This window comes from Pteropus vampyrus, unplaced genomic scaffold (genome assembly GCF_000151845.1).
Source record: "Pteropus vampyrus isolate Shadow unplaced genomic scaffold, Pvam_2.0 Scaffold60, whole genome shotgun sequence".
NCBI lineage: Eukaryota > Metazoa > Chordata > Mammalia > Chiroptera > Pteropodidae > Pteropus > Pteropus vampyrus.
In genome coordinates this window covers 4,383,553-4,395,741 of record NW_011888841.1, presented here as the reverse complement: position 1 = coordinate 4,395,741, position 12,189 = coordinate 4,383,553, and positions in this window count along the sequence as shown.

Below are 12,189 nucleotides of genomic sequence, written 5' to 3'. Positions count from 1 at the left end.
CGGCTTTAGTGTATTGCCCCTGTTACATTTTCCTTGCTAACATCTAACATTAGGATGATTTTGCCTGCAAGTAATAAAAAACCACAACCGAGCTGATTTGAAAAATATGAACATTCAAAGATAGAGTGGACACCAGTCACTGTATAATCTGAGCTCCCGCTGTCACTCAAGGCTTTCTTTCACTCAGTCCTTTCTATGCTTCTGTTTTGTCAACAGACTGGCTTCCATCATGGTCACCAAATGATTGCCACTATATAGAGAAGCGGTGGAGACAAAAAGATCGATCTTCCAACTACCGGAAGAAAAAGCTTCTTTCTTAAGTCTAATTGAATCCACTTGTAGCAGTCCAGGGAAGAAATCATGCTCTGATTAAATTAAGCCTTGGTTTTTTTTTTGTTTTGTTTTGGTTTTGAGTTTGTTTGTTTGTTTGTTTGTTTGTTTGTTTTTCCAAAGATCATTTGCAAAGGATCGCCAGGATCTAACACACCAGTCTTTCTTCCAGGAGTGGAATCATGCCTAGGGGAGATGTGGGTAGCTGAAGGAAATTCGGGTTTTGTTAGTAAGGAGGAAGTGAAACTGTCTGGGCAGCCAACATCTACCATACAATGCTAAACGGGAACCTGTGTTTGTATAATTGTTCTAAAGTCACCGAAGAGGCAATCCATGACTCAGTAAGTGCACAGGGGCTTGGGGTGGGGGAGGGGAGGGAGAGGAAAGTATCATCATAAAATGGATGGCTCACTGTAAAAGGAAACCCAGAATGCACATAATTTTTACCTTGACTTCATGGACTGTTGTTGTCTTTATCAGTTCAGACATGGCGGGAAAGTATTAAATGAGCAAATAAGTATAAAACAAGAAATAGAGATAGAAATTTGATTTGCAGCTCTCCTTACAATATTACTTCAAATGCTATTGCTTGTTCTCCTGGAATTCACATTTCTTCTTTTCAATTCACCTTCATTATAGCATTTTTACTGAGATAATATCCATCTCAAAACTTTAATCTTTTCTCTTCTGCATTTGCTTGCAGACCCACTTCCTCCGTCAATCAGAAGCATTCTCATTGCTTATGCAAGATGTGGAATTGTTTCTACAAGAAAGAGAACTCTGTATCTCGCTCAGTGTCCACTTTGTTTACTTGTCTGTTTGTTTGTTTATCATTTATCATATGCTCTGGAGCCGAGGTTCTGAACCTGTCCACAGACCTTTTGGGGGTCTGTGCTCTTGGATAGGAAAGAATTACATCTTAATTTTCACTAACTCCTGACTAAATCTAGCGTTTTCTTCCATTGTGAATCTAAGCAACAAACCACAACAGTAGCAGCAAGACATGAGACTCTGTCACAGATATCACAGAGATTTTTAAGTCATATTACAACTGCTGAAGATATTTTGAAATTACATTCATCATTACTTCCAAATTTCAATAGTAGTTAGACCTGCCACTAGATCTTGTTCAAAGTGTAAATAAAGTACAGACATTAATCTATCATCACTATTTTAAGTAAATGTTTTATTTTGAGATATTGTAGATTCATATACATTTGTAAGAAATACAGAGAGATCGTGTGTAGTTTCTACCCAGTTTCCCCAGTGTTGATAACATTGTGCAAAATTAGTAAAAGATTTCAACAGGGATACAGTCAAGATACAGAACACTTTCATCACCACAAGAATCCCTTGTTTTGCCCTTTATACTCACCCATACTTTCCTTCCACTCCACCCCGAACTTAAAGTCTGGCAACCGATAATTTCTTCATTTCTATAATTTCTTTTCATTTCTAGACTGTCATATAAATGGAATCCTATAGTATATAACGTTTGGGACTGGCTTGTCTACTCAACAAAATACTATGGAGATCCATCCGAGATGTTACGTGTGCCGGTGGTTTCTTCTCCTTAGTACTGACTAGTATTCCATGGTGTGAGTGTACCATCGTCTGTTTAACCATTAACCCACTGAAATATCTCTCAATTGCCTCCAGTTTTTGGCTGTTGTCAATAAAACTGCTGTAAACATTCACGTACAGGTTATGGTGTCAACAGAAGTATTCCTTTCTCTGGGATAACTGCCCAAGAGCATAACTGCGTGCTCATACAACTAGTAGCTGTATGTTTAGTTTTGTAAGAAAACTGCCAAATTAGTTTTCAGAGAGGCTGTACCATTTAACGTCTTCACTAGTAATGTATGTATGAGTGACCCAGTTTTTTCTCATCCTCAGAAGCATCTGTTATTAAAACTTTTTTTTTTTTTTTTAGCCATCCTGGTAGGTATATAGTGGTATCTCGCTGTGGTTTTAATCTGTATTTCCCTAAAGGCTAATGATGTTGAGCATCTTTTCATGAGCCTACTTGCCATCTGTATATCCTCTTTAGTGAAATGTCTGCTTATGTCAGTTTGTTCATTTTCTAAATTATTTTACTGCAAAAGATGAAGTAGAACGTCCAACATCTGATTTTCTGTGTTAAATTCTCTTTTGCCACTTATGTTTCAAATTTGTTATTGTTATGCCTGGTGACAAATGGTCTCAATTTTCCTTCATTGGTGAATGTCTGGATTTCCCCTTCATTCCGAAAGATGTGAAATTTGGGGGTTGACAGTTCCTTTCAACACTTGAGAAATGATATGATATGCCGTTTCTTCTAGTCTCTGTGGCTTTTGATAAAACTACTGTCATTCAAATGGTTTTCCCCATTTTTCTCTCATTACCTACAAGATTTTGTCTTTGTTTTTAGCTTTAGAAGTCAGACTATATTGTTTGATGTGGATTTCTATGGGTTTGTCCTTTTTGTGATTCACTTGGCTCCTTAATTAGGTAGGTTTAACTCTCTTGTCAAATTGGGAAGTTTTCAGCCATTATTTTTTCAGACCCACTCTTTTACCTCTCCTTCTAGGTCTCTAATGACACCAACATTAGACTTTTTGTTACAGTCTCACAGGTACCTGTGGCTCTATTCACTTTTTTTCTCAGACTATTTTCTCTCTTTTTTTTTCAGAATGAGTGATTTCCATTTTATCTCCAAGTCACCTGGATTGTTTCCTCTGTCTCATCCATTTTGTTCTGGGGCCCATCCATAGAGAGTTTTTATTTAGGTTATTCTATTTTTCAGTTCTAATTTCCATTTGGTCCTTCTTTATGCCTTCTATTTATTTGCTAAAACTTTCTGTTTTTCATGCGTTTTATGCGTGTTTATAATTGCTTATGGAAATGTTTTTTATAATGGTTGCTTTAAAGTCTTTTTCAGATCATTTTACTATCTCTGTCATCTCACTGTTGGCATCGACCGATGATCTTTTTTCATTCAAGATGAGATTTTCCTGGTTCTTGGCATGATGAGTGATTTTGTATTAAAATCTGGACATTCTGAGTGTTTTGTTATGAGGCCCTGGGTCTTATTTAAACCTTCTGCATTAGTTGGCTTCATCTGACACTTTCCCTGCAGGAGAAGGGAGATGCTGCCTTATGATTTCCAGGTGGGCTGGACGTCCAACTTTCCCACTTGGCCCCTGTTGACACTGGATGGGGAGAGATGCTCAGTTTTACTGCTGGACAGTGCAAGTCCCACCTCCCCACTGGGCCTCCACTGGGACCCTCTGGCTTACAGTCTGACAAAGGTGGGAGTCTGTACTCCCCATTCAGCCTTCGCTGGCATAGGTAGCTGTAGGTCTCTAGTTACTTTTGATGTTGCTGTTGTTTTGTTGTTGTTGGTTTGTTTGTTTTTTCTGTGGTGTTTGGCTGGAGTGGAGTGCTTATTATTTAAAAACTTTCTGTCTTGCTAAGCTACCCTTTCCTGGTCCTTTGAATAAAGAAAGAAGGCTTTTGTTGGGACTTTTTTGTCCACATATCTTGACATTTTGGGTTGCCAAGTTTTTTCCTCTCTAGGTCTGGGATAACTGAGGTAAAAAGAAAATCTAGGATATTCATCACCATATATTCCTTGGGCCCTAAAGTCTCTAACTGGTCTTCATTCTTCTCTCCACTTTTCAGTCTTTTTATGTTTAGTTCATATATAATGTGCCGATATTTTTGTTGTATTTGGTGGGAAGCATAGGGGAAAGAGCATCTATTCCATCTTCCAAGAAGCAGAAGTCTCCTCTACCACCATATTTTTAAATTTTGATATCATGATTTCAATATAATGTGTTTCCTTTGCAATCCAATAAGTTTTACTTATGCATTTATGAACAATATTCTGAGAATCAACAGGCATCCATCAAGGTCTACAGACAGAACTACACTTTGGGAAAAACAAAATTTTAAGGGAGATCCAAAGGAAGCAGCACAAAATTATATTCCAAGATAATACAACGGGCCCAGCTCCCTTCTGTACAGCACACTGTGACTCTTCTAACTTCCACGCATTCTGTCCAATGCCACCCAGGATGCACAGAGGAAGGAAACTATAAGTAGAAGTAGGACAATTACATGGAGAGGAGTAGGGTACTGTCCATCAGAATGCAAGGCTGTTGCTTAGAAGGTGACTCAAGCCGGTGGACTTTCAGGAAAGCTCCAGAATGTCACCCTGGCATTTTAAAGTCAGCCATTCTTGCCATCACTTTGGGTGTGGGCTTTCCATTCCACAGGACAGCCCCTTCCTAATTGTACTATATTGAAGATCCCCTTTTCAGTGGCGTAGGACACTCGTAGGCAGGCCTTCGGCCTGAAAGAGACGGAAGTTGCTGTCTCTCTAATGGCAAGCTGTGAAATAGAAGGGGAAGACCACACACTAGGACTTGAAAGGGACTGTCAATCACCATCAGATTAGACTTAAATGTGTATCTATTCTTTCATTAGACCATGATTTCCTCAAAGGAAATAAGGAAACATATATCCTCAGCGTGTAGCACAAATTGACACATATAGCAAATACCTAAAAATGTGGCTGAAGGAACAAATAAGCAAATCTATTCCATAGTATATATTAGAACTTACCCAAAGACCTTGTGCTTGTATATTTTTATTCTAATTGGAAAACATTCTTAGATTATTTAAGACAAACTTTAGCCATTTCTTAGGCTTTCATTCCTAACTTTTTCTTATCCACCCACTTCTACTAACCCAAACTTGAGCAATAAAATGTATGCATACTTTCTCCATTTCCCAGGCCATCTGGCAGAGATGTCATGCATGTTGATACCTCATAAATGTGTTCATAAATGGCACAAAGTTTCCTGGTCCAATCACAACAATGCCATTCTCCTCCTCCATTTCCCTGTCCCACCCCGAGGGTCAAGGTGAACACATCCTAGGCAATCTGGATACTATCGCCATGGAAACAAGATTGATTCAGATAAACCAGTAACTGGCGGTAATGCTTTTAGTTAATTAGAACCTGGAAACACAAAGAGATAAAAATCTTGAGTACGGTATCATAAATCTTTAAACCATGTAGCCCTCCTCAACACCGAACTCTTCTTAAAACCAAATGACAACATAAAGAAACCATTTGCATATCTCGGTGTTAAATAGCTACCCAACCAAGTCCAAGAAATAAAACGTACACTACCTGAGAGTTGAAAGGAAATGACTAAGAAGAAGCTGGGAAATGGTTCACAGCATCAGGAATGACGACTGGTACAGCAAGGTGACATTCCACGCCTCCTCTCTGGGCAGGGCGTACAGGACAGCCTCTGAACTGTAACGAAGGATAAACCCAGGTTGATCTTACTAAGGCCAATGACAAAAGAGGCTAGGCAGTGAATCTGACAGCTAATACTGTGAGAGAGGCTACTGATGGCAATAAATGAATAACCTGTCTGGAACTCTCCATCAGTGAGGTAGAAGCCACTGAAGAAGTTCAAGTCTGAATAGATTCAGGTCTCAGAGGGAACATCTTCTGCATAGCCCAGTTAAAGAAATTAAAACAGTGAATATTTAAGGTAAATTTTAAGATAAATTGATCCCCATGCTTAAATAGAAAAGAGTTGTTGTTTGAATTAAAAACAAGACAAACATCTGAAGTAAATTAAGTTTTGATGAAATAAAAAACAGATTTTAGATATACTTATGCCTAGTACATACAAAACATGGCTATTTGACTTGTAATTGATGTTTTAAAATTATCTTTGTTGTTGTAAAATTAACATTATAGAGTTATAAATGTCAAGTTGCATAAAATCACGATAGGTATAATGTCAATTAAGTTGCCTAGATTGAACTTCCAAATGAATTGATTTTCAAACACGCTTATTCTCTCTCTCTCTCTCTCTCTCTCTCTCTCTCTCTCTCTCTGTGTGTGTGTGTGTGTGTGTGTGTGTGTGTGTGTGTGTGTGTGTGTGTGTGTGTGTTTTCATCCTGTGGCAGACTGGAAGTTGGATCGAGGAGGGATGGCTACTCAAATCTCTTCTACAATCATTGCCTAGGAGAGAAGATAAAACTTGGTTGACTGCTCAGCTGGTGCTTGAGTGGGACAGAAAATATGAACAGAGAAACCTCATAAATTAGAAGGGTTACAATTCCTTTCCCCCTATAATTTAAAACTTTTGAGAAGTCTGAGTCATATAGCAAATTATCTCTCTACCATATCATAGGATTTCTATCCTGCATTGCAAGATAAAGAGAAGTACAAAGTAGCTCCCTTTATCTTGCTAGATTTTTATACTTTCCTATTTCAGGTGTTCCTTCTGGTTACGCTCAATTTGCAGTGTATAATTGCTTCAGGCATTCATTTAAAACAAATAAACTTGATTATTTGTAACTGCTAATAATACCTTAGAATTGTATAAAACCTATCAGCTGGCAAAACATTTTCACAATTTTATGACCCTTACAATAAGATAGTAGTGTGTGGAATAGGTCTTTTAGAAGAAAGAGTAACTAATCCAATCTCCTTATTTCACAAGAAAGAAAGAATCACAAGGGTAGAATGACTTGCCAATGTCATTTTGCTCTTTTGGGGCAAAACCAAGATGAGACTTTGGATCCAGCCCATTTTCGTCCACACAAACTGCCTCAAGTTGATTAGCCCATATTTTAAAGACACCAAACTGAGGCCCCATGAGTTTAAGTGACGTTTTTAAGGTTATATGGCAAATAAGTGCCAAAGTCAAAAGTAAAACCTACTCGCCACTGTCCTTCTCTCTTCTTCATCCATTACAGAATTTTGATTTACCATTGTAGATTGTTTACACATCATTTACATACAAGAAAAATGAGGGTTTTCTCTAAATTTAATAATGAAACTACTTCCAGCCATTGAAGAAGTCACTTTAATGGAAGGCACAAACAAATGGTTTTCTCGCTAGGCATTTGAAAATGCAAGTTTGGAACCAGGTCGACAAGACTCTTCAGTCCTCACCATACATGAAAGTTAATGCATGAGAATAAGTTAGGTCTCTCCAAAAGAACCTGCCGTTTGGGGAGAGAACAGAAGAGGCCAAGCTTCTGTTAGAGGATATCAACATTTGAGAGACATGCGATCCAATGTAAGAGACTAAGATGCAGTTAACAATCTGGAAAAGAACAAAAATGGTCTGCCTGGGAGCAAGGCAAGACCTTGCTAATGGTTATTATTAGACATTTCTAATTGTTAATCCTTTCCCCAGTGCCTGCCTTTAGGCACAAAACCCAGGAAACGTCTGTCAAGGCTGCCAGGTGTTCCTGTCAGTTACCTCCCTTTATAGACTGGGCAGAGGCTGCAACTTCCTCAACCCACGCCCTCCCGCTCTGCCAAAAAGAAAGTGAGAAACAATTCGAGGGGGCTGGGGCAGAGCATTGCATTCTGGAAGGGGAGCACCAACAAGGTAAGCACGGGGGAGGAGGCGGGCAGAGTCCTGGAAGCCCTGCCTTCCACGCATCTCAATGCTCTGGAGAGACGGAGGCCCAGGTGATAGGCGTGGACAGTCTTCCTCCACACAGCAAAGTCTGACTTGGTGAATTCCTTCAAGAGGCTGGGAATTGGGCCATGATTTTAAACACATCAATATACTCTTAATGTGTAGCTCAAGAAAGAAGATTCTCACTCACAAATGGACAGAGTAGGAACGAGAAACACATTAGTCACTTCCAAGATTGAAGCATCTGATTCTTTGGGTCACGCTGCTGACTCTCTGGTCTCAAGTTCATGGCCTCTTTTTCTCACTTACAAGCTCTTCTGAACCTCTTTGCCTGATAGGGATGGATCTGAAGAGTAGCCCTTACAAAAACCACCCAGGAGTTCAAGTCGACATAAGTTAACCGTTTATTGTGGTTTCCAAATATCAACTGTGGCATTAGGCTGTGTTAATAGAGGCAGAACATTCAGGATGAGGGAGGTGACCAACCCACTCTGCTTGTGGACCTGTCATAGCAGGAGCATTACTGTAGTTCACTTCTGTTGCCACATCTGGTTATGAAGGGGTACATCCTGTAAAAAGTTGCCTGATCATGAAGGGAGGAGGGGAATTTAGTCACAGCTGAAGTCTTAATGTAGGACTTAGGGGAGGGAGGTATGCAGTGCAGATGTCTAATCATTTGGCCCATTGGGAGTGTCCTTTTATAAACATCACAAATAAGGTGTTTGCCAGCAGGCAGCCCGGCACCTCATCTACTCCCATGGCTCAGGGTATCATTTGCAAATTAGCATCTCCCTTCAGATTATATATGTAACCAATTGCCTACATCTACAACTAATGTTGATGGAGAGCTCGTGAGAAAGTTCTACCTCAATTTTGAAACAAAGATGAGGAAATACCTTCTTTCTTTCTGCTAGATGTGAATAAAAAAGTGTGTGATCTTGATTGCTACAAGCATCCTTGCTGTCACCATAAGGAGAACCAGCTTCTGGATAAAGTTGACACGGTCGGCCACAGAACAGAGGTGAATAGAACCCGTGTGACGAGCACTCGTGTGCTCATCAGCTAATATGACTTAGCCGGTGAACCAACCAACCCTGAGACCACTCTCTGTCTCTGTTTCCCATACGCAAGCTAAAAAATGTCTTCATTCTTCAAGTTGGTTCAAATTGGATTTTCAGTAACAAAGTCAAAACATCCCAACCCAAACATTTTGTATTCTCCACTAGTATATGTGGCAAGCAAGAGTTTTGCTCTGAACTATCCACGTTTAATAAAGGTCAGACCCATCACTTGGTCTTATTAAAAAGGTACCCTAACGAGAGACATGAGGCCAACAGGGACTCTTTCTGTCTGATTCATCTTACATATGATCCATGCTCTACAGTGCCTAAGAGGAGATGCTGGCATCACAGCATTACCGCCCAGCAGCTGTGTGACCCTGAGAAAGTTACTTAGGTTCTCTGGGCCTCAATTTCTTCACCTACGAATGGAGATACCTATCTCAGAGGGTTATTGTCAGGATCAAATGAAATGATACACATGTATTAGTTGCAATAAGTTTCAGCTATGCATAACATTTAAAACAAAAACTGTGGCTTAAACAGGATAGAAGTTTCCTTCATTCTCACATGCAAGTGTCCAAGAAAGACAGCTGCTACCTTGTTGCCTGACTCTCAAGTTTCTCTCATGGCACACAACAGTTCCTGGAGCTCCAGCCATTCAGTCCCCGTTCCATGCAGGAGGACAGACGCAGAAGAAAAGGGTGTCGCTCTGCTCTTCTGGGGCATTTCTTGGAGGTTGCATACACCGCTTCTGCCATCTCCTGTGCTCGGCTAAAAACCAAAGGATTCCTTACGGAAGAAGGGGAGAAAGCACGCCACCCCCGCTACAACCTGTGAAACCTGAGTACCAGCATCTGTGCATGGCTGCTACTCATACTAAAAATCTCCACTCCTTGAATCCTGCTGTATGCAACAATGTGGGGAAACCTGGACGACATTATGCTAAATGATATAAGCCAGTCACAGAAGGACAAGTACCCTGTGACTCCACGTGGAGGGGACATCTAAACTAGTTAAACTCACGGGAGCAGAATGTAGAACTGTGCTTGCCAGCAGCTGGCGGAGGAGGGAAATGAGGATTCGCTCTATAAAAGGTATAAAATTTCAGTTGTGTGAGATGAGTAAGTTCTAGAGATCTGCTGTGCAATGCAGAATCTGTAGTGAACAACACTGTGTTATACATTTAAAACACTGTTAAGAGAGTGGGCCTCATATTAAGTGTTCTTATCACAAATTTTTAAATCTCTCCTTAGTTTCATCATAAGAGCGTGCCCCTCCCAAGCCCACCCTGTCTTTAGGCCCATTGGGGGCCTATTTAAATGAACAGCTGTTGAGATAAAACACCGTATAAGCACAAGACATACAGAAATGAAAGATGCAATTCCCACTCACTGTAAAGTAAGACGTGACTGTGATGTCACAGCGTGTACAGCTGTGCCTGGCTCACAGGAAGGGCTCGCTGAATCTTTGCAATTCCTTTTTTTTTTTTTAATCTTTCATAGCTCTTTTTTTTGTTAGTTTCAATTATACAGTACAATGATTAACATTTATATAGTTTATGAATGATCTCCCTGATCTCTCTTTCTTTCCTCTGGCCTTCCGCCTGGCCTGAATCTTTGCAATTCTGATTCTTGTGGCTCAGGCCTAGACTCAGGGGCCAGGAGGGCTTGAGCTTGAATTCCTGCTCTACCACTACCATCTGCGCAGCCTTGGACAAGCCACGAACCTCTCCGTGCAGCTGCTCTGTTTTCATTCTTCCGCAGCTGCGTTTGTCATTTCACTTATTGCAGGAAAGAACGTTACATCTGAGATCCTTTTGTAAACTTGACATTTCAGTCTCAAGTCTTGTAGATCCCAAGATTCTAAAAAGTTATTATCTAGAATGTGACTTCTAAATGTCACTGCATGAGCAAAGGAAAGGATTATTTTTCTCTACACCCCCTCATGGCCTCTGAGAAAAAGAAAATGCTTCTTAAACCGGCGCTTTCGACTAGCTGCACGAATAACATGTCTGGTAAAGTATGTGAGGTTCCAGTGTACAAGAAGCACCCTGGGACAAAGGAGCCAAGAGTCCAGAAAATACGTAAAATGGATTTACTCATCTTACAAGAAAAGATAAGACAGCTAACACTTGTAATCACACAGCTTGGAAATCTAAAAATAGCTTTTCCATTAAAGGCCAGATCTCTAAGATGTGAAATAGAGAAGCAGGTAAACAGAGCAATTAGGTTTGTGTCTCAGACGGTTAGCTGGTGATTCAAGTTAAGCATGAATGAAGATTCGGTTGGCTAGGTTATCAATTTATTGGTTTTATCATGAGAAGTGATATTCTCAATAAAAATCTTCTCTGAGTTTGTCGGAATGAGAAAGGGGAGAAGAGGAGAGGAGAAGAAGAAGTTAGAGGAAGAAAAAGAAAGAGGATGTTAACATGTCTATATTTGTAGGAAACGAACGTTCTGGGCATCTCCAGTAGAAGAATAAAGAGCCCAGGGCTTAGTGCTGGCAAAGAACACAACATGCACTCTCAAGACCCTCCGAGGCCACCTCACTGGAAAGGAAGACTAGCTCAATCATAGATTATCTGGTTGGCTTCGATTTTAAGTAATCAAAAATGTTTACCACCCCTTTCTACAACAAATGGCTCTCTAAGTCAAAGCAATAATTTAACAATTTGTAGAGCAGGCGGCTGGCTTCAGGAGGTGTGATTTTATCTACAAAATGCCTTGTCAGGAAGCTTTCCAATCCTCAAGCTCTAAAAACCTAAAACTATTAGTTGAAAGTATTCACAAAAAAAAATCATGTTCTAGAAACTAAAGCGTCTGAGGTTACTCAAATTGCCAAGTATGTATGAATATCGTATTAGCATAGCCCTGGTCAAGAGAGCCTATCTCATTCTAATGCCTCGTCTCTTACGTCCTGTTCTTCATTCATTACTGTCATTTGTCAAAATGGAGTTTCACTATAACATGGAAGTAAGAGCAATACTAGCAGATCCATATTTCACAAAGGACAGCCCGGAGGTGACTGAATTTATAAATCCAGAGTCTATAAATCAGGAGACTTTCAGTCCCCAAGATGTTAGCAAAAATAAATGAATGAATGAAGGAAGGAAGGAATGAATGAATAAATAAGTAAGTAAGTAAGTAAGTAAGAGACTTGGGGAAAATATTCTGAAGGCATTGCTGTTGGTTATGACACTTTTGTTTAGGAGTAGAAAATCTGAGTCTAATGACTGAAACCAAAAAAAAAAAAGGAGGAGGAAAAAATAAATTTACACACTCAGTGTTGATGTCCATCAAAACGTGACTCAGAAAGCCACCATGTGTCTGCTCCTTGGTATTCTCCCG